The 19,654-nt window shown below is 39.7% G+C and overlaps 1 protein-coding gene, 1 long non-coding RNA gene and 1 other non-coding gene across 3 annotated transcripts in view; 2 read left to right on the forward strand and 1 right to left on the reverse strand.

The window, feature by feature from the left end:
- Positions 1–5,597: 5,597 nt before the first annotated feature.
- Positions 5,598–7,637, forward strand: LOC116408822. Its single transcript, XR_004221279.1, has 2 exons — positions 5,598–5,713; positions 6,176–7,637. It is a non-coding gene; the product is annotated as an uncharacterized LOC116408822 (long non-coding RNA).
- mirlet7b (microRNA let-7b) lies at positions 6,828–6,909 on the forward strand. Its single transcript, NR_049531.1, has one exon. It is a non-coding gene; the product is annotated as a microRNA let-7b (primary transcript).
- Positions 7,638–11,826: 4,189 nt separating the features above from the next.
- Positions 11,827–19,654, reverse strand: part of ppm1j (protein phosphatase, Mg2+/Mn2+ dependent 1J) — a 28,312-nt gene continuing 20,484 nt past the window's right edge. Inside the window, exons 7-10 of the mRNA NM_001005797.1 lie at positions 18,205–18,268; positions 16,811–16,918; positions 15,245–15,396; positions 11,827–12,433 (exon numbers count right to left, since the gene is read on the reverse strand). The gene's annotated coding sequence lies outside the window, so the exon portion shown is untranslated. The remainder of the gene's footprint in view (positions 12,434–15,244; positions 15,397–16,810; positions 16,919–18,204; positions 18,269–19,654) is intronic.

Here is a 19,654-nt window from a genome sequence, read left to right on the forward strand (position 1 = left end):
CTTGGGATGGGATGCAAGTAGTATGGAGAGCTTGGCTTTCATTGATTCCGGGGCGGAAGGGAACTTTCTAGATTGTAACTTTGCCCGCAGACACAGAATACCCACACTTCCTCTAGTTCCTCCTGTCAAGTTAACCGCTATAGATGGTACTTCCCTAGGTTGTGGGGTTATATCTTTTAAGTCCATAAGTTGTTCTTTGTCCATAAGCTCTCACCATGTGGAACAAATTTCCTTTTACGTCATTGTTTGCCCACATACCCCGGTAATCTTAGGTCTCCCATGGTTGCGTAAGCACAATCCTCAAATTGAGTGGCTAACTAATAGTATACTTCAATGGGGAACTGATTGTCAGAGCTTATGCATGAAGCCCATTCAGGTTCTGGCCGCAACCTCTGTACAGGGGCTACCTTCTCCTTACTCCCCCTTTGCGGACGTCTTTTCTAAAAAGGCAGCTGAATCTCTTTCTCCACACCGACCCTATGATACCCCTTATCTCTTCCTGAGACCCAAGCAATGGAAGATTATATTAAAGACAATCTGGAGAAGGGGTTTATAAGGCCATCTTCCTCTCCTGCAGGAGCTGGATTATTCTTTGTAGAGAAGAAACATGGGGGTCTCAGACCATGTATTGACTACAGGGGTTTAAACAAAATCACAGTCAAAAACCGTTATCCCCTTCCCTTGATTTCTGAACTCTTTGATAGAGTAAAGGGAGCTACTATTTTCTCTAAGCTCGATCTAAGAGGCGCATAAAATTTAATACGAATCCGGGAAGGGGATGAATGGAAGACAGCCTTTAATACCCGCAATGGGCATTATGAATATCTGGTAATTCCCTTCGGAATATGTAATGCCCCTGCTGTCTTCCAAGAATTTGTGAATGACATATTCTGCAAACTTCTAGGTCGATCTGTAGTAGTATACCTAGATCAGTGCTGTCCAACTTCTGCGGTGCCAAGGGCCAGAATTTCTCTCGCATACATGGTGGAGGGCCACTAATGGAAGCCACTTTTGACCACTCCCCTTTTTAAACCACACCCACTTCAACCCACACCTATTTTATCACAATGGTGGTAGTGCAGCAAAAACCCAAATGCTTGGTCCTTACTGTGGGGATATCAACCGTCATTCATATGTAAAAGAATTATATTATGTCATATTAAAATATACCCTTAAATCCATATGCCTCATCCTCCCCTGTGGATTGCACAGAAACCGCCAGCACATAATTACACACCTTAGGGACCATTTAATGGCTATTTCCAACTGCTAACAAACTCCCAGAACAAACCCCTGCCATGTTCACCTCCCACAAGCAGCATAGGGCAGGTAGAGTATGGCACACACAGGCAGCACTCTGCCCGCCCTACCCTGCCTGTATGTGCCATACTCTGCCTGCCCTACCCTGCCTGGGTGTGCCATACTCTGCCTGCCCTATGCTGCCTGTGTGTGCCATACTCTAAATGCCCTGTGCTGCCTGTGTGTGCCATACCCTCCCTGCCCTATGTTGCCTGTGTGTGCCATACCCTCCCTGCCCTATGCTGCCTGTGTGTGCCATAATCTGCATACCCTATGCTCCCTCTGTGTGCCATACACACAGGCAGCATAGTCCAGGCAGTACCTACAATGTCTGAGGTGTGAACAATGGGGGTGATTACAGCCTGAGCCTGAGGTGTGAACACTGCAGGGGGTGAACAATGCAAGGATTGAAAGGTGTGAACAACACAGGGAATTAAATTTTTAAACAATAAAGAGGGATTGCAGCCTGAATCTGAGGTGAGAACCATGCAGGGGGCCAGTTAATCTCAGTACTGATACCATTTAAAGCTTACTCAAAGGTAAGCCATCAAAGCAGCCAGACAGGTGGGGGGCCACACAGAGGGGGGTCGCGGGCCACCAGTTGGACAGCACTGACCTAGATGATATTTTGATTTATTCCAATAGTCTGTCTGATCACCGTGCTCATGTTCAAGAGGTCTTACTTAGATTGAGGCAGAATCATTTGTATGCTAAAATTGAGAAGTTCATCTTCAAAGTCACTTCGGTTCACTTCCTTGGGTACATTATCTCCCATAAGGGTCTTGAAATGGACCCAGCCAAGGTTCAGGCTATCCTAAATTGGGTACATTGTACAACCTCTGTCTCTGCGAGCCTTACAGAGATTTTTGGGGTTTGCCAATTATTACAGGCAATTTATTAAGAATTATTTGGTCTTAGTGGCTCCAATTACCGCTCTGACTAAAAAAGGTGCTGACCCAAGCATTTGGCCAGAAGAGGCCTTAACAGCCTTTAAACTGTTAAAGGAAGCTTTTATTTCAGCTCATGTACTTCTGCACCCTGGCTCTCCCTTTCTGAAATTGGTGCGGGGGCGGTCCTATCTCATCGGCATCCTGTAACGAATAAGATTCACCCGTGTGGTTATTTTTCTAAGAAGTTTTCTCCTACGGAGATGAATTATGATATTGGTAATAGGGAATTACTGGCCATAAAATTGGCGTTTACTGAATGGAGACACCTCTTGGAAGGTGCCAAACATTTAGTAACAGTAATCACAGACCATAAAAATCTCTTGTACATTGAATCTGCTAAACGCTTGAATCCTAGACAGGCCTGGTGGGCATTATTCTTTTCCCGTTTTAATTTCATTATAACTTATAGACCTGGCGAAAAGAACGTCAAAGCAGATGCCCTGTCTAGGGGTTTTGACCCCAATCCGCTGGAGAGATCTCTACCTGACCCTATTGTCCCTAAGGAGTTGATTATAGCAGCTCTGAGTCCAGATTTGCTTACTTCCTTGATGGAAGCTCAGGTTGACTCTCCCTCCAATGTACCCCCAGGGAAATTGTTTGTTCCAGAAAACCTCCGTGAGGCGGTTTTCTTAGAGGCTCATGATGCTAAGGTGGCTGGGCACCCTGGCCACAATAAAACCTGTTCTCTTATGTCCCGTACCCATTGTGGCCAACTTTAAGACAAGCTGTTAATAATTATGTTGATTCTTGTCCAACTTGTCAATGTTCCAAATCGTCCAGGTCCTTGCCTCAAGGTCTGCTACAGTCGCTTCCGATTCCTGAAAGGCCATGGACTCACATTTCCATGGATTTCATTGTAGATTTACCTCCTTCCAAAGGGTATACTGTCATATGGGTGGTTGTGGACCGCTTTAGCAAGATGTCCCGTTTTATTCCCCTTCCCGCCCTCCCTTCTGCGAAATCCCTAGCAGAACATTTTTTGTTGTATATCTTTAGGCTCCATGGGGCTCCGCTGAATATAGTCTCCGATAGGGGGGTCCAGTTCGTTTCTAGGTTTTGGTGGGCTTTCTGTTTACTGATGGGTACTGAGTTGTCCTTCTCCTCAGCTTATCATCCTTAGACCAATGGGCAGATGGAGAGGACAAACCAGTCTCTGGAGCAGTACCTTGATGCTATGTTTCCAGTAATCAATCCCTTTGGGCTGATTTTCTTCCGTGGGCTGAGTTTGCTTTCAATAATTCCACTCACTCATCCACAGGGGAGTCGCCGTTTTTCGTTGTTTTTGGGTTTCATCCCAGAGTTTTTTCGTTTTCCACTGGTAAACTTCTGGTCCACTGGTTCCACTTCTTCTGATATACCTGCTGTCAATTCTATAGTTGATAATTTCTCTAACATTTGGCAAAAGGTTCATAGTGCATTGTCTACTGCAGTAGCTGTTCAGAAGAAAGCCTTTGATAAGCGTCACAAAACATCACCCACTTATCAGGTTGGTGAAAGGGTTTGGCTTTCTTCTAAGAATGTTCCTTTGAAGGTTCCCTCTTCCAAGTTTGCACCCAAATTTATTGGTCCTTATTCGATATCTGAAGTCATAAACCCCAATGCGGTCCGATTAGAACTTCCTCCCGAACTCAAAATTTCTAATTCCTTTCATGTTTCTTTGTTCGGCAGAGATGTCCTCCTCCTGTTTCTATTGAAGGACAATCCGAATATGTGATTCAAAGGCTAGTAGACTCTCGCCTCTCTAGGGGTAAGCTACAATACCTGGTGCATTGGAAGGGTTATGGCCCCCGAAGAGAGGTCTTGGGTTCCAGCTTCTGATATTTGGGCCCCCTCTGGAGGGGGGGTAATGTAAAGGTACCTGGTGGTCTAATGGGGCGGCGGGGACGCCCACCGGCTCTTTTTAGGTGCGCATGCGCACGGTGAGCTGCCCTTTAACTTACTGGCACCTTCCCTTATGCGCGCGCATGCGCGCTCGCGTCCGGCGCTAGGCGCATGCGCACTCGTGTATCGGTTCGGCGCGCCCGTATGACGTCACTATGGCGCCAAATTCAAATATTTAAGGCGCTTCTTGCTTGTAATCCCTGCCCAACGTAGGTTCTGCTTCCTGTGAGTTCCTGGGTGTGTTTCTCTTGTTGTTCCTGCCGTGTTTGACTTTAGCCTGTACCTAACCTTCTCGTTTGCTGCCTGTATTGACCTTGCCTGTTCCTACCTATTCTTGCCTGCTGCCTGGACTGACCATTGCCTGACTATTCTATTGGATCCTGACTCTTTGCTGCATTGCCCGATCGTTGCTGACCTCGGCCTGTCCTGACTATTCTAAGAAGCAGAAGTGTGAGCCGAGACCGGACCCTTGGAGTCTGTTCTGAGTTTTGGGATACCGATCGTGACAACAGCCCTTTGGAAAACTGGAATTTACAGTTCAAAACCACATTGGTGGCAACACTATCTCTATTCTGCCTGGTGAGTAGGTACAATCCTTTAAAGTAAGGGATCTATGACACAAAACTCAGTTATCCATAAAGCTCTGAAACACAGCAACTCTAATTTATAAACAATTCATATCTCAACAGACAGTTGAGGCACAAACAGGCCTTAGACAACCTAAACTATTTGGGTCAAAACCAAACAGGCGGCAACCCTAAGTACTGCAGTTCTCCACAAGAAAAATACAGAACCCCTATTTTAAGTTTTTTAGGGGACCAGAAAAAAATGGTGCAAAATCCAGGAAAAATGTAAATTCAGGGAAGTTTATTATGTATTATATATAAGCGGGACCACAAAACAATGGTGTAAAATGTAGGAAAACCTAAAATCAGGGGATATAAAATTAAGATTTTACTGTAAAGTGGTTTGTCCCTTTCTTCCCTGGCATAACTAGAAACTGTAAATAGAAAAAAAATAATGACTTCTACGAAACTATTGGGGGAGGAAACTCCAGTTGCAGCTGTTTGGCAAAAACTAAGCTAGTTTTTCCTGTTACCTGGACCACATAAATACCAGTGTGCACTTTGCTGTGGCCAACATTGGTAACAAGCTCTGGTATTAGCAGACATGGCTGGCAACCGCCTAGGGTTGCCACATAGCTGGTGGCAATTTTATTATTATGGAAAATGCATAAAAATATAAGAAGGCTGGTATATTTTTCCAGAAAAAGTGGCAACCACCACAAAAAAAAATGCATTTACATTTCTAACAAAAGAAGGAGCTGTTAGCACTTTTACAAGTGGCCCACACTTTCGTTACACTAAGCTAGCTCGCACTCCTTGCCAGTCACCCCACCATCCCCCGCGTTTATATATGCGCAGTCGTGACGCCAACCTCTCGCGAGATGAGACTTGTGACGTCGGGATTAGCTGTCAGGCAGGAGCCAAGGAGCTGGGTATTAATGGCGTTGCGGGATGTTTAAGCAGCGATCCGGGACTGCAGGTTGTGTTAAGAGAAACGGAACTCTTGGGCGGAATGCTGTGAGTGTGTAGTGTTATATATGTATATTTGCATGTGAATATATGTGTATATATATATTTGACATTGTAGAGGTTAGCGTGGGTTTATATATAAGGTGCAACATAAGTCTGCTCCTATGCCGTATTTCAAAGTGTAGCTATATGTACAAGAGGCGTGTACATGCAATACTTATTCTAAAGTGTAGGTCGCCCCATCAGGAAAAAATCCTCAAAACCAGTCCTTAAAACCTATTTGGCAATTAATCACGTTGGCGTTAAGCCTCATTGTTTCTGGCCAGGTGGCACGTCTAAGTGCAAAATGCCTAGAAAACATATTCATATGTGATTACTGCACTTTTAAGTACATTGTTTGTGCTCGGAGTTGAGGGCTCTACGGCGAGGGGAGGGAGTGTCGGTGTTTAATTTGTGGCACGGCAGCCTCTGGATTAACACATGCTTTCGTTAATCCTATGTGCTTTGCAGGCCTGGTCTGCAGCAGTATGCGAGCTGATAGTGCACGCGTGGCAGGACAAGAGACAACCTAACCTGGAGAAGACCCACCCTGACTTCTTCATTGGTTGAGAGTCTGCATTTTAAAGGCTATTACATTTTCCATTGGCTGAAGGGCCAGTCTATCAAAGCGCCACCTTTTCTATTTGCCGTAAGGATGGCTGAAGCATAGCAAGGAGCGCTCTTAACCCTTCATTGTAATCTGGCGTTATTCGTGCCGAAATATAGCTACCTTTCTAGTTTGTCAAGTTAGTTTTTTTTTTATAACTTTATGAAGTTATAGAACTACTTTAGTCATGATTATATATTTAATTCATAGAAATGTGGGTTTCTCCTGCTGCTCTTTAAATTCTAATAGATGTTGATGTATTTTTATATTTCTATGTAACTGGTTTAAAACATTCTTTCCTTACTCTGTGTTTCTTTCTGACTTTTTATTGTGGATGATTGCTTTATGAGATTAAAATAATGTTTAGATTATTAATGTCTGAGATGCATTGTTGCTTCTTCCTGCTTGCTTAATATCATCAATTTTTTTTTCTCAATAAGGTTGGAGGAACCCTCCTTAAATGCCCAGAAATTAACCACTAGAACATGGAATTTCAGCCAGATCTTGCCCAGCTCTCTGGCTGAGGTAGTAGTTTGTGTAGTTAGGGGGCAGTGGTGTTTGCCCATGGAGATAACTAGACAAACTACTGCCTTGCCAGCGGTGGGCACATTCGTCTGCATTACGCAAAGCTGAACCTGCAGGTAAACTTCGTGAGTTGTGCAGGACTTTAGTTTTCTTATGTATATGCTGTTATTTGCATGTGTTCAGTCTGTATTTATTGTAAGAAGAAAAACTGCTGCTGTTTAAGTGACGGATGTTTTTCTGTGTTTTCTGTGGGGCAAGGGCTATAATGTTAAATTTGTGTCTTGGTTAAGCTATTTGGAGTACACTCCCTTAAATGGATTAATTATACAATTCATATAAATAGTATAAAATATATAAATATAAAATTTTACATCATTTTAACTGTACACCGCGGGCAATCAACCTGCACAGTGGGCGCTACCTGCAATTTATGTTCTGTAGTTTGGTGCCCTAGACATAGTATTAATATGTGCCCAGAGCTTGTAACTGTTATGGAGTAGTGGGAGACAAGGCTTCATGGAGTCTTCTAAGGAGTCTTTTATCTGGGGCAAAATGTGTGGGTTATGTGCAGTTTATAATAACTCTAAGAAGAAAGCCTAACTGAAGAAAAATAATTTAAAAACCAATGACCTTATATGCACATGTAACACTATTATTTTTATTCGGTAAAATGATTGTAAGACCCCATCCTGTTTGTTATAAATTGATGTAAAGCCCTGTGTAAATTGCTGGTGCAATATTAAAAAATTACAATGATAATGAAATTGTCTGTATGGCTATGTATAAATTGTTTGAACTTGATGTTGCCCACATAAATCTTATTTTTGTCTGCTGCCATCTATTGATAGTAAGGAAGAACAAGAAGGGGTAAAATATATACCAGTGTCAAATCGAAATGCATACTGTCTGTTTGTTGTATTAAACAATGCCTAAAAGTACATTTCGATCAATTTTATACAATAATGTAATACTTCAAAATCCCTTGATCATCTCGATGACTTATAGAAGGAAGCGAAATATTTAATCAAGTTGCACTTCCCAGTAAAATCTCACAGGCTATACTTACAGGAGGAATTGTTCAATATAAGACAGAAACATGTACCCATATTGGTGCTTTGTTGTAGTCAAATGACCACAGATGGCCAGGGACTCTGTCGTAGTGACTGGCATATGGCCAAAGAACTGCATTACAAATGCAGTCCATAGATATTGTTACCCCCAACACACACACAGCCTTGCAGACTTTTAATGCTATGTTTTTGAGCATTTAGCAGGGAGCAGAGGTCATGTGGGAGACTCTTAAGCTAAAGATTCTAATGGTACACTTTGGATTTTTATGTGTGCAGGCTTTGTTGCACTTTTTTGGAATTTTATATGCTTATACCGGTTTGTTTTTTAAGGTATGTTGTTGTAAAGTTGATATTTACAATAAGATTATCTTTTTTTCCAAAGGCACCATTTGAAGTGATGAAATTCCTCCATGTTGTTGATGCTAGTTGATAAAATGTGGTATCTGTTTAGTGCAGAGTATCTTGTGACTAGCTGATAGCTTTGTGTGGTACATATCTTTTCTAAACACATTATGCTTGTTTGTTATTTGTCTTTGTTCCCACTTTCATTCATGAGTAATGGGTATCCACTGTTACTTTTTTCACATGCACTTGATATACCCTGCAGACTTTATTGTAGGTTTATGTGTCAGTGTTCTGGCAGTATCCACTATTTTGCTGTTGAAATAACTTTTCATACTGATGTGCATTGAAGGCCTTGGAATAATTGTGCCCTATGTAAAATAGGCAATGGCCAGCAATCAACAATTTGCAGAGTACAAAATAGTGTCAATTTATCTACTGCCTTTTTGAAATCTGACTACAAGAGGTTATATTTCAATGCATTTTAAGGTAACATATTGAAAAAACATTTATTATACCGTCATTTGTATAATTAAAAGTATCCCTGTGTGATCGTACAGGTTGTACACATTAGCCATACACAAGGCCAGCCATGGATACATTCATCTGAGGATGTTGTGCACATGATACAGATACCATTTGGTACATGTAAAGCTCCACTGAAGGTGACGGGAATTAACCCCCTGTGGTACAGTCGTAGAACTTATATGAGTAGGTTTTAAACCTGGATTTTTAGAAAAAATAAGCAGGTGTGCAGGAGGACCAAAGTATAGTTGAACTGCTACTGACAAAGTCACTTCAGACATACAAAAAAGGGGATTGATCAATTCATTTTCCTTGGCTCAGTGTTTTGTTTCGTCATGTATTGTTTGCAAGTACAGGTATAGGACCTGTTACCTAGAATGATCAGGACCCGGGGCTTTCCAGATAAGGGATCTTTTCTTAATTTTGGAGTCTATGGGGGCTGACCTTTTCGTAATTCAGAACTTTCTGGATAACGGGTTTCTGGATAAGGGATCCCATACCTGTACATACATTTTTTAAAAACGCTTCATCTGGTACCTCCTTCCTAATGTGTGCAGATCACTCACATTTACACTACACTTTACCGACATTTTAATTCGTTTTGGAGTGCTCCCACAATCCTATATTTTTTTTTTTTATTATTCTAAAGGAAAGCAGACCAAATTTCCATGTTTTGCTACTTTCAAACACTTTAACCTAATGGTGCTTGTTGGTTTTGGAGATCTCTTACCTATAGGCTGATGCCACACGAGGCGTAGGGCTGAAATTTTCGGCAAGCGGAAAAACGCTTGGTGAAAATTCAGCCCTACGCCTGCTACTTGTGCCTGCACCCGAATGAATGGAATACGCTCAGGTGCAGGCACATGTAGCCGATATACGCATGAAAACGCGAGACTTTGCATTCTCATGCGTTTTCATGCGTATATCGGCTAAATGTGCCTGCACCCGAGCGTATTCCATTCTTTCGGGTGCAGGCACAAGTAGCAGGCATAGGGCTGAATTTTCGCCAAGAGTTTTTCCGCTTGCCGAAAATTTCAGCCCTACGCCTCGTGTGGCATCAGCCTTAATTGCTATAGGAACTGATGGTCAGTCTGCGAGATTGGTCTCTTCAGTTTTTTTTTATAGAAAGCAAGATGACATATCTAAGAAGCAAGTCTCCCAGTAGGGGATTTACATAATGTATAAACATGTATGTAGTAAAACGGCCATTGCCACAGTTGTGAAAAAATGTTCACAACCAAAGTCGACATTTATTAAATGTAAGTTATTCCCTTTTTTTGTTGGGGATATTTAAGCTGGCATTCTACCAGTGTGGGTGACAACATCTAAAAAAAATTTTTATCAGGCTTAATGTAAATCATCAGTGGTAAAGCATCTCTGGGAGACTGAGGCACAAAACGGTGTATGTTTGCCCTAGAAAAAAAGTAGCATAGTGGCATAATTTGTGCAGTAGTTAGTTAAAAAAACAAAACTTAAATGGGCTGGGTGACTATGCACAGCATGCATGATGCATATGTTTTACCACTGGCAAATCACATTAATCCAAGTAGGAAGGTAATGTTAGACATTTTGTTATGTGCGTTGGAGTAGATCAACAAAATTGGTGACTGCCAATACTTTAAGACTAGGATGCAGGCTGTAGTACCAAATGGATGCAAATGTTGCCCCCAGCATATCCTGCAGTCAGCCTAACATGAAACTAAAAAGGGCTTATTTGAAAACATTAAAAGTTGGTGGAGCAAGAGACAAATGGCAAAATTGGGCCAGAAAGCACTTTACCCGTGGAATTTGTTGAGCCAATAGACAGAAAAGACTTGCACCCCTCTCTGTATGCAGTGAAGCCCTGGTGTCGTAGAACTGCATAATAAAGGGGAGCCGTTGGGTGGCGTAGCTCTTGCAAGCCAAGAGCATCAAGGATGGCAAAGCTTTAGGGAGCCCTGTACATGCTGTGTGCTTATGGAAAGTACAGAGCTGACTCTTATCAGGGCCATGCACTGAATTTGTTAATCTACACCAGGTGTAGAGAGCACAAATGGCAGTTCTGAAATGGATAGTTGCAGTGCCAGCAAAATTTTGCATTTCATGTGTACGATATGCCAGATGTTTTTTTTTGAATATTTTGTACTCTCTTGCTTTAGGGGCATTTTCTAGGGTAATTTTTACTTTACATATGAAAACCATACATCATTATTTTTTGAGTTTTTGTGTATTTCCACTTCTAGAACAAGATTAAGAGCTCTACATACCAAAACAAAGAGAAAAATATATCTTTGTATGACAAAGCACCAAAACGCAAAACTATGCTCAACATAGCAGATCTCTGAAAATTGTCACAAAGCTTGCATTTTATCTCATTATATGCCCCACATTTTGTAACAAAACCAACATAACACATTCTAAATATGAATGCCAGGAATCTACTGGACAGTTTAATGCCCAATATGCATAGATTTACCAACCTATGTGGTTTACAGAGGCACCCACTGAAAATAGTGCAAATTCATTTTTACGTCTGTTTCACATTGTCCGGCTGTCTGAAAATCTAATACAGGTATGGGATCCCTTATCCGGAAACCCGTTATTCAGAAAGTATCTGAATTACGGAAAGGCCGTCTCCCATAGACTCTATTATAAGCAAATAATTCTAATTTTAAAACATTTCCTTTTTCTCTGTAATAATAAAACGATACCTTGTACTTGATCCCAACTAAGGTATAATTAATCCTTACTTTACTGGAGGTAAAACAATCCTACTGGGTTTATTCAATATTTACTTAATTTTTAGCAGATATAAGTTATGGAGATCCAAATTATAGAAAGATCCCTTATCCAGAATGCTCGGGACCTGGGGTTTTCCGGATAGCAGGTCCCATAACTGTATATATAATCTTTATGCCAACTCAGAAGCCGCAGCAGCAATAGCTCTCATAAGGACGAAGAGAAGAAAGATTACTTGTATTTTTATGAATTTTAAAAATTCCTGTCCTTGTTACATCCTATTATTTGGACTTGTTGGCTTTTTAAATTAAAATATGTACACATTGGTCTTTGTGTTTATTTTAAAGACTTTTATTCAAATGGTCAGAAGCAGCTATTCATTTAATGATATTTTTCAATAGTAGGAAAAAAATTCACATTACTAATGGGTATCATGAAGAACCAGCCTTATAGAATAGGGACCCATATTTAAAACCTAACCATAGTTCAATAATGCCTGTCTTCAAAATAAGCCTTTTTTCACCAGGACATCATACTTTTCTTATTATTAATTCTCTTGTGTAATAGCAATATAAAGATATCTTGCCCCATCTAACACTGCTTATTGTACATTTCCAGTAAAAGCACTTGGGCAACCTTCTGTTTCTTTTATCCTCATCGTATGTTTAAATACAATTTTAGGAAATATAGTGTCAAAGTGCTTTGTATGTCTTGCTCCTGCAGTATATACAGGTGCATTATGCTGACAGTAACAAAACTGTCATTCTGAGGTGCCATTCTGCCCTCTAGTGGTGCTTATATTTAGCTGATAGTCCAGCTAAGGGAATAACAAACACAGATATGTCATCTCCAGATGCCAGTGTCCCATTAGATAATTTCCAACTATTTCCTTGTAGAATTCCTCTGGTTTGAAGGACAAGCTCTCTTGCTGCAATATTATACCTGCAAGATAAAAAAGTCAGAAAAATATATAGAAATATCAAGAAAAAATATTACTATGAGAAACAAACAGCAACATGTGCACTTTACCCCTTTATTGTGCAGCATATTGGTTGTACCAGGCAAACTGCTATATCAGCCTTGGCTTAAAGGGACACTAAACCCAACCATAAAGCTGCCCCACTGCCCCCCTAGTTCTCTATAGAAGCTGATGAAAAACATAGTTACACATGGAAGCCAATTCACAAATGAGAATTCTACCAGCCAAAAATGTAATTATAGATTCAAGAGAACTGACCAATGATAATGCTGATTCCCAGCATTATGTCAGGCATCTTCCTGTTATCTTAATATAGAGATAATGTCATTTTTCCCTTCATTATATGACACAGAAATCAGACATGGGGGTAAAGGAGAGACTTATTCAGTGCTGGGAAACTGCTTAATGCTCCCAACTCCAATCGCAGGAACAAAGAAAATGGAGCCAGCTGGGATATTCATTAGAGGATTCTTTTGCATTTCAATGCTACTGTGGGCACTGGAGAGCTGTAAAAGTTTTATTTTGCAATACTGCTTTAAGAAAACAACCTTACCCTTCATTATATGTTACATTATTCTGGGATTTGAAGTCAAGTTTGGTTGAGCAGTGCTGTGCAGCAGGGTTTAGTGTCCCTTTAAGATCTTTAAAGGGACGCTGACACCAGAATTTTTTTGTTATGTCTTTCATAACATTGTCTTTGCATGCTATTTATAATTTTGCCTTATATATGTATTCTTACATTACCTTTCTAATCCCCCGTGTCCCTCTATGAGGGGGCTGCCATATTTGTGCAGCAGAAGACAGGCTAAGAGGGGACAGTCAGGTTGGCAAACAGGTTTAGGAACATCCAGTAACAATTACTTACAAAAGCAGGCCTATCGTCAAAAAACGATCGACATGACCTATAGGTAAATTTTAATGTATATTAATATTTTGAACAGTAGTTTTTTAGTGTCAGTATCACTTTAAGGCCAAGAATAATGTTATAATACAGGCAGAAACTTGTTTCCATGGTCCAGCATCCTTGTATTATCCACCTTACTTTTGCATTCCTAATCTAGAATGTAGTGTATCCTGATGGAACTCTGATCTTCAGTTCTTTCCATAGAAATTGTAAATTACTGTGACAGGTTCACCAGACTTAATCATAAGCAGAGGGTGAGTTTTTTGTTTTTTTTTTTGTTTGGGCAGGCTAGTACATATCCTTTACTGTTGATGTTATTGTCAAACTACTTGAAAATTCACCCATGTAAAATAAACAGTGTCACTTTCATGCATAATACTCCAGAACACTGCATAATTGCAATGTCATATATATCAACCTTTAAACACATAGGGGCAGATTTATCAAAACACGAGTTCGAATCCCGAATGGGAAAAATTCGGATTGGAAACGAAAATTTCTGAAGATCGCAAATATCACGAAAATGCTTACGAAAAAATCGTATTAGTCACGATAATATCGTATTGGCAGTCCGAAAGTCACAAAATTTTCATACCGAACGATTGTAAACAGCGGCAAAACCGATCTGATTTTTTCAGCAAAAAGTCGGAAAATACAATTGAACTGATCGAACGAACGCTCGGATCATTCGTGGATAAGAAAATGTGCCCCATAGTTTAATATATGCAGTTCTAAAGCCATGAATAATGTTACCTAAATACACTTCAGGATAAATACCATTTCCATCCATAATGGCAATAGAACATATAAAATATAAAGTGCCAATTCAAAGTTTATACCTCCAGAAAGATAAATACATTGCCAATTTCAGGTATAGTACTACCAGAACATAAGGCAGGATAAATAAATACAGTGTCAATTCTATGTATAATACTACCAGAACACATGGCAGGATAAATAAATACATTGCCAATTTCACGTATAATACTACCAGAACACATGGCAGGATAAATAAATACATTGCCAATTTCAGGTATAATGCTACCAGAACACATGGCAGGATAAATAAATACAGTGTCAATTCTATGTATAATACTACCAGAACACATGGCAGGATAAATAAATACATTGCCAATTTCAGGTATAATACTACCAGAACACATGGCAGGATAAATAAATACAGTGTCAATTCTATGTATAATACTACCAGAACACATGGCAGGATAAATAAATACAGTGTCAATTCCATGTATAATACTACCAGAACACATGGCAGGATAAATAGATAAATACAGTGTGAATTTCATGTAAAGCACCATCAGAACATATGGCAGGATAGATAAAGCAGATCCCCAATCCAACTTAAAACTTGTATTGCTGACAGTAGGAAATAACTTCTTTCATACAAGTAGCCTTTTTGGTTTCAGTGCTCCTGAGCTGCTGCTGGTTTGAAATAGCCGCCTACCCCGCCTTCCTTCTCTGTGGCAACCAAGCAGGAATCAGGCGGTGAAGGCAGGGTGAGTGGGCATTTTCTGTATCCTGGGAATAAAAATGTTGCCCCCCCCCCCCCCCCAGTTCCAACCCATATGGCCAGCAGAGAAACCGACCAATGTGCTGTTAGCCTAAATCTTAATGTACAGAAACAGTTACAACGGAAGTGCCTGCCAATAAAAACAAAGCAAACAGTAATATACTGCCCTCAAACTGTTACTGTCTTGTTAAAAAACTAGAATTTAGAGGCAATTAAAAAGATCGCCCACAAATTTCACTTAACATTATAGATGAGCCATAAGCAGCATGAAGAATAATGTTGACTATCACTCATTTAACACTGAGAATGTTAATTAACAGGCTACATTTTTAGCTTTACCTGTCCTGTATGTCAGTGTCAGGAGAAGAAAAAACTCTTTTGACAGTGTCAGCCACTTCTTTGTTACTAATGACATCCCACAGCCCATCTGTTCCCATTACCATTACATCATCAGGGCAACGCTGACTTTCTGCCAAGTTATATACTCTCACCTGGAAATAAAAAGAGTAAGTTAAAACATACAAATAGTAGCTGAGTTTATTTCCTTTATGGTTAGGAAAATTGTAAATGGATTAAAAGAGCATACATAAGGGACGATTTGCTAATATCAGTATTATGGTGCCATTATGTGCGCCACTCCTTTATCTACATTTACATTGTACAACACGAAACACCTGTTAATTTTCACTAAATAAATGCAAATAACACCTACGGGCTTATTGATAAACACAAGTGCAGTGTGCAAAGTGCAATTTCAAGTGCAAGTCATATTTTTACCAACAAGGTAGTATTTTTTTCACATGTTGATGCCCCAAATGCTATTGTGGCAATTGTGTCAAAACACATGTGTACTTTGAAGTGAATTAACTGCAACTGCGCTAAAATTTTTCTAAGTCTGGTTGAAGTACATCCATGTCACATTGGCATCTGCGTTTAATTCTTTAGGAGCAAGTATGCTATGCCAAGTGATGCAGGCCACTGTGAAAACCCTGGAGCTACCCCTGCCTTTGAGGTGGCTGTAGCTCCTTTCTTCTCCTGCATTAATAGGGGCACTTGCAACAGGAGGTATAACGTTCAATGTCTGCTGCAAAATTTGGTTGAGCGCTGGTGCCAAAGTAAATGTGCCATTGTTCTTGAGGATGCTCAAGTGTCCCCTAGTTCAGACTCCGGCAGCATGGTTAACTCACACAAAAGTACTCTAATATGACAGGGACTGCCATATCAAGTAGTGACTTCATTTCCGACTGATATACTTTTCTGTGTACAATTCTCTATACATGAAAGTTAACTAATGATAAATCCATACTGGTTTAACAATCCTATTGCGTTTTTCACTCTTAAATGTTTTTAGTGTCCTTCATGCATGCTGTTCTTTATTATAGAAGGCCTCTTACACAGGAAACTCTAGGTCCCAAGCATTTCAGATAATAGATGTCATACATGTAGCAGTTTCTAAACCCTTGGTAATATCATGTGGCTTTCTTTAGACCGCAGATATTTCTGCAGAAGCAGAGTTGCTATATTTATGGATGTGTCTGACAGAATACAATAGTTGTTATCCTCTAAATTAGGACTTCCAGATGGAAGTCTGTGAGCCATATGTGGCCCTCTAAGAGATTGATATAGCTTATAGCCTGTTCAATGGCCTCTTACACTTCTTTTTATATATATTTTTTTTTAATAAATTTTCCTATTAACTTCTGAAATTTTATATAACTCGCCAGTCACATTCCAAAATAGGGTAGCACCACATGGTGACATTAATATGAATAACAAAAAAATGGTAATTATGCACAATAGAAAACTTTAAACAAAAACAGAATTAGGAGTTAGGAAAATCGCCTTTGACTGATAAACATGTATAGATATCTCATTTACATAAATCAATCTTCATGGTGTACCTACATCTGGAACACAGGATAAGAAAGGCTTGATGTAGATGTTTGAGTTATACACCTTGAGATCATGGTCCCCAATCCCTCGTGTGACTCCAATAGTGGCCATAACTCTAGCCTATTACAAAATGAAAGAACATTTTTTAGTTCTTGTTATGTAAATAATAAACACAAGATTTTCCTTTAATTTGTAATAATATTTAGGGTCTTATTATTGTAAATGACACACCAGTGAAACCAGTTCTACATAGGCTGGTTCAGAGTGGAATCAACTGTGGAAAATGCTCCACCTGCCTATTTTCGTACAACAGCTTAATTCTCAGCTTAAAGAAGATCTCTAATGCACTGATTCTTTTGAACTTTTTTTTTATGTAAACATATTGTAATAGAAATACATTCTTAGGGGCACATTTACTAATCCACGAACGTCCGAAAAGCGTCCGAATGCGTTCTTTTTCGTAATGATCAGTACTTTGCGACTTTTTCGCGAATTGTCGCAACTTTTTCGAGCTCTCAATACGAAAGTTGCGACAATTCGCGAAAGTCGTAATGGCTATGAAAAAGTCGCGACAATTCACGAAAGTTAGAATGGCAATGAAAAAGTCGCGACAATTCTCGAAAGTCATAATGGCAATGAAAAAGGTGCGACAATTCGCGCAAGTCGTACCGGTTACGAAAAAGTCGCGACAATTTACAGGAAAGTCGTAACGGCGACGAAAAAATCGCAAAAAATACGAAAAAGTCGCAACATGTTCGTTTTCCAATCCGAATTTTTCTCATTCAGATTCGTGGATTAGTAAATCAGCCCCTTAGTGTAATGCATTTATTTTTTGCATCTTGGCTGCATACAGGTGCCTCCATGACACATGTTTCAAAGCCAAGCAATCTATATAAGGAGCCTTTAGCTGATAGCAATCTCCCTTAAACAACTGACCTAAACTTAACCTAAAGTGAACACAGGACCAATCCACATATCTATCTCCCCTGAACGCCTACTGGACCTTATAGGGTTAACTTGGCTATTCTGCTAATGGCAAGCTGCAATGAATTAAATCAGATTCATACAGACTGCCTTACTTTGGTGCCTAAAGGGACTGCAATGCATGCATCCTATGTGCCTTTTTCTTATTATCATCATCACATATTTAATATTATAAAGCCCCAACTGTACTGTACAACAGTGTATACACATGCTAACCAATACAGGAGGTATATAGGGCCTTGCCTGTTACAGCTTACATACTGTAAAATGCCTCATATATTCACCCATATGTAATAAACATGCTAGAACAAGCATACACAGATGCTAAGCTGATTGTAGACATATTAAAATACATTTATTTAGATCCCCATTCAAGAAGGCAAAATGTACTTGCAGTTACCTTATGTTATTCTATTACATACCTTTTTCCCTTCTCCATAAATCAGTGGAAACTTCATATCTTCTACTTCAATTGTTTTATAGGCCCTGTTTAAAAAAAAAAAAAAAAAAGTATTCCTTGGTTGCATTAATATTTTATGAACAGTGTCTTATCGGACAACACTACCATTGATGTAAGTGTATGCAGTCTTTATTTATTAACAGCAAAGATGTTCTTAAATCCAAACAGCAGGATAGAAGTGTGACTCAGTTGTAAATTGTACCAGCTTTGGTTCATGTATGGGGTAACTGTATTTGCAGGGACACTGTCAAGCTAAGGCAGTCTCAAGCTCAGTACCTTGCTCATAAAATTTCCATTTATCTTTTAGTTGGCTCAGAGGAAAGAAAGATATAATTCCATAAAGCTCAAACCTCAAACCAGCTCCACATATTCTATAAGAACTCTTACCAAAAAAGTGGCATATTTGCTATTTTTATAAAATTCGGAACCCTCTTTAATACAGTATAGTATCTGACATTATTAAAATTCCATTGCTACCTATTTGAGCAGTATGACAAGTTGAAAACTGATATTCATTCTTTTTATTCTGCGTATTTCTGATCAAAAATGTCATTCCCCAGCAGCACCTAGCATTTACCTCATGACAAACTAATCAGTATTCATTAATTTATTCAGCAGAAAATAGTGAAATCTATGCAGCTCCAAATTTGGTGTTCTTTCATAAATCTCAAAATGTGAATGTTGAAGGAAATAATTACTGACATTTTAGAACATTTACAAAAAACAAAGTTTGGGGAGTGGAGGAAAAAGGACAACAAAGAAGAGGGATGAAGCATAAAAGAAAGAGTAAACTTTACATAGAAAGTTTTACAATTGAGAAAAGTAATCAACAATAGAATAAACTGCAGGGAGCATAGTAGAGCCAGGCCTGGAATGGCAATCTGTGGATTCTGGCAACCAGAGGTGGTGGTGTAAGATTCCATACACGGTCACTATTTTATGGGCTGGTTAGGTGCTGTTTGGGCCCTGTTTTTAATCCCAGTCCAGACCTGGGTAAAGTACAGTATAAAGCTGGTCATACATTTAAGGATCTGCTTGTTTGGCAAGGTCAGGTTTTTTAATGTATGTGGTTGCCCAGTGGCACATGTTTTAAAGCATCCATTCCTACAGGCCTGGGAGGAGAGCATCATTATTTTGCAAGCAAAGAAGAGGGGGGGGGGCAACAGATGGGGTTTTTCCTTTTATCTCTCCAATAACAATGTCTGAAATGCAGAGCAGAGGGTCCTAACAGACTATTATAATCCAGATAGCCTATTGATGAAAATGATGATCATTTTAAACAAAGTCAGTTTACACTGAGCCATTCAAGTCTTCATCATCAGATCTTTACATAGTGCCAGCAGGTTATGCAGTACTGTGCAATAGTCTTAAAGTAAATGGGAGAATGCGAAGAGATGTGTGAAGTAACCTTG

This window comes from Xenopus tropicalis, chromosome 2, assembly GCF_000004195.4.
Source record: "Xenopus tropicalis strain Nigerian chromosome 2, UCB_Xtro_10.0, whole genome shotgun sequence".
Taxonomy (NCBI): Eukaryota; Metazoa; Chordata; class Amphibia; order Anura; family Pipidae; genus Xenopus; species Xenopus tropicalis.